Source organism: Hyaena hyaena, unplaced genomic scaffold, assembly GCF_003009895.1.
Source record: "Hyaena hyaena isolate Hyena2069 unplaced genomic scaffold, ASM300989v1 scaffold_1138, whole genome shotgun sequence".
NCBI classification, from domain to species: Eukaryota; Metazoa; Chordata; class Mammalia; order Carnivora; family Hyaenidae; genus Hyaena; species Hyaena hyaena.
Window position 1 is genome coordinate 234,797 of NW_024081772.1, and position 3,505 is coordinate 238,301.

General features: G+C 40.8%; 1 non-coding gene across 1 annotated transcript; it reads right to left on the reverse strand.

Annotated features, from left to right (window-relative positions):
• Positions 1 to 1,438: 1,438 nt before the first annotated feature.
• LOC120224252 lies at positions 1,439 to 1,569 on the reverse strand. The gene has a single exon (XR_005526505.1). It is a non-coding gene; the product is annotated as a small nucleolar RNA SNORA51 (small nucleolar RNA).
• Positions 1,570 to 3,505: the final 1,936 nt, after the last annotated feature.

Consider the following 3,505-nt stretch of genomic DNA (forward strand, 5'->3'; position numbering starts at 1 on the left):
CTTTTTATAGTTTGTGCTGACATTAATACTATGTATTTCCTTTGCCTTGAAAATTTAGTACATGTGCATATTTCTGTTTAAAAGCCAAGGTGAAACTTAAGATCATTTAGCAAATAAATTATTTATAATTTGGTTATCTAATTTTGCTAATAAAGGAAGAAAAAATCATTCTATGTTTGAAAAATATGTGACTGGCTTTGATGACATAAAAGGTAAACAGGTAAACGTTAATAAATTCTCATTAACTGCAGCCATACCTTCGAAACAGGGAGGAGGGAGTGTGTTCTCGGGGTCTCTCAGCTACACTTGAGGATAGCTGCCAGTCAGATATATTGAACAGCTTCGCAGGCTGCTCTGGCTCAGTGAGCAAAGCTATCATAAGAAACCAGCAGAGAGTAGCACACTTTCTATGGGGCTGGGAAAACAAAGGGTAGAGCATTAAACACACACAACAAACACTCAGAGAGGAGAAACTACAAAAAAGAGAAATCAGCCTCCGTGTGAAAGTACTATTTTTTTAAGGTGAACTTATTCACCTATTTGAAGATCCAATTTGCCAAATTACAACATTTGAAAATTACCGTGATCTGATATCATAACAAAGGCATTGATGTGTGCAGGCACTGGTGTGCGTTCTGATGCCTCTGTCTTTGTCTATTGTTCTTCAAGTGTCTGCCTGATAATCCTCACTCTTTATCTCCTCAAAGATCTCTTAAGGTCTAAAGAAATGAAATCCTTGGAGGTATCATTGAGAGACATAAGATATACAAGAGTGAATTTCTAACATGGAAAGAGCTTACCACAGGCATCTTTTCCACTTGGGTGAAAAAAAAAAAAGCATCCCTCCTTTTGTGGTCCACCTGGCAGGCTAGATCCTTGGCTGGATGTGACAGCATGATCATAGCAAATAGAGGTCTGGCCACTGGAAGGGGTACTTCCTAATTAATGCTGTCGTCATATACAATCTCTTAGATGCAACTTCTAACAGGAAGTGGTTCTGGTAGTCCTATTTCTCAGAACAAAAACATGAGGAATATACTGCATCTGTCTGTCCATCAACTCTCTAGGTGACACACTGAAAGTCAGCAAGACCTGGAACTCTGTCTCAGGCACCCATCTGACATCCAAACACACGAGTTCTTCCATAGCCTAAAGTCATATTACCTTCCACTGTGCTCCTAGCAGAACGCAAAAACTAAGCTCTCTTAGTTAGGATCTGTATCTGCAAATAATCTCTCAAGTTTTCATCATGGTTTCTTTTACCATTATAGAGTTCTCAGCGGTTCCCAAGGACATTGACAAGGACTCAAGAGATTTTAGAATCCCTCCTTAACTTTGTTCAAATCTAGGAGAAAGGAGTTGGTTTTCAGAGCATTATCACTGCCCCAGCCATTCATTCATCATTCATTCATTCATTCATTTATCTCCATGATATCCCCACTCCCCCGCCATTCTCAACACACACCAGGCAAAGGGCCTGGGCTGGGGTGTATATGGGTAGGTTTATTCTGCCTTCTCTTTCTGTACAGTCAGTGTAAGAACACAGCCTGTGGTAAGCACCAGGAGGCTGCCTGAGGCATTTTAAGACAGAAGACACTGGCTATGTCTAAATAAAGAAGCACTTCCGGGGGTGTCTGGGTGGTACAGTCCAGTTCACAGGCAAGAAAACAATCAGGTGCTAAATGACCGTAGCTGGGCAGGTTGTCGTAGCTGCATCACAAGGGGCCGAGAACACACAAGAGCAGTGATCACATGAGCCCACTTGGGGCTTTACATTAGGACTCTTTATGTTCCCATTGCTTAATATCGATATTGACTCTTAACCTTTGGAAGATACTGAACCTGTAAGCAAGGGAAGAAAAGTTTTAATTTTGGGTAGAGAAATATGAGACAGAAAAGAGGTAGGTTTCAGCACATATCTGGTTCTCTCAGTCCAACTTATGTTGTGATTGACACATTCTCCCCTTTTTGTCTGGAAGTGCTTCTTTGTTTTAAGGGATTTTTTTTGTTTTTTTGTTTTTTGTTTTTTGTTTTTTGTCCCCTTGAGAGATAGAGAGAGCACAAGCTGAGGACAGGCAGAGAGAAGGAGAGACAGAATCCCAAGCAGACTCTGTGCCATCAGCACAGATCAAGAGATCAAGAGGCGATGCTTAACCCTGCCTCTTTTTTGTCTCATATTTCTCTACCCAAAATTCAAATTCTTCTTCCCTTGCTTACAGGTTCAGTATCTTCCAAAAATCAAGAGTCAATATTGATATCAAGCAATGGGAATATAAAGAGTCTTAACGTAAAGTCCCGAGGGGGCTCATGTGACACTGTTCTTGTCTGTCCCTTTGTGATCCAGCTGTGACAACCTGCCCAGTTATGGTCATTGAGCACCTGATTGGTTCCTTGCATGTGAAGCCACACTGTGGCCCATCAGCCACTAAACACTTTTTTTTTTAATGTTTCTTTATTTTTTGAGAGACAAACATGGAGAGACAGAGTGCAAGTGGGGGGAGGAGCAGAGAGAGAAGGAGACACAGAATCCAAAGCAGGCTTCAGGCTCTGATCTGTCAGCACAGAGGCTCACGAGGGCCTTGAACTCATAAGCCCTGAGATCATGACCTGAGCCGAAGTTGGTCGCTCAACCGACTGAGCCACCCAGGCGTCCCTAAACACTCCTTATTCACTCAAGTCATAAGCTGTGGTGTATAAAAAAAACCCATCCACATGACTGCCTGAGGCCTATAAAGTCAAAGAGAGCTAGATTCACACCAAAAGGAAAACTTGTGAACATTTGTATTTATAAACGAGTAAGCTTTATTTGACGAATTTCATCGAAGATTTTAATGGAATCTGGATTATAGCCAGGGAAGATAAAATACAGGTGACAACGCCTTACGTACAGTCATTTTTTAAAAGATGATAACCAAATTGCTTTTTTCTCCCTATTTTTACTACTGGTATATGATTCAAAACATAATTTAGATGAGATTTAACAATTTATTTAAAATAATGGGAAGTGAACCAGCCTAGAGGTCAGGAGTCACACATGCCTTTTGTGTGTGCACACAAGCAGGCCCACATGCTAGTTATTAGGCAAGCCATTTAGTATCACTTTTTCTCTCATTTGCATCTATATCTATAGAACAAGAGATTCATAATCTTCAGTTCTGAGTTTATTGGAATCTATCCATGACCATACAGGAGCCCCACCCCCACCCCGCACCATTACCTCAGTGTACATTGGATATTTTCAGCTCATTCAGTTTGCTTGTTGTATTATATTGATGTTTACAAGGTCAAAAGTGCTAAAAAAAAAATCAAAGTCAATCTGCTCATGTTACATAGTGTGTTAAAACTGTTTGCTGTAACAGACAAACCTAGAAACAGATGAGAAAGTTGATTTTTCATTCAAGTAAAGACCAGGAGTTGGGGAGGGAGAGAAAAATTTGCCTCCATGTAGTCATTCAGGGATGCAGATCATGGGGTCTCTGCTGAATCTGACATGTGACTTCCAAGG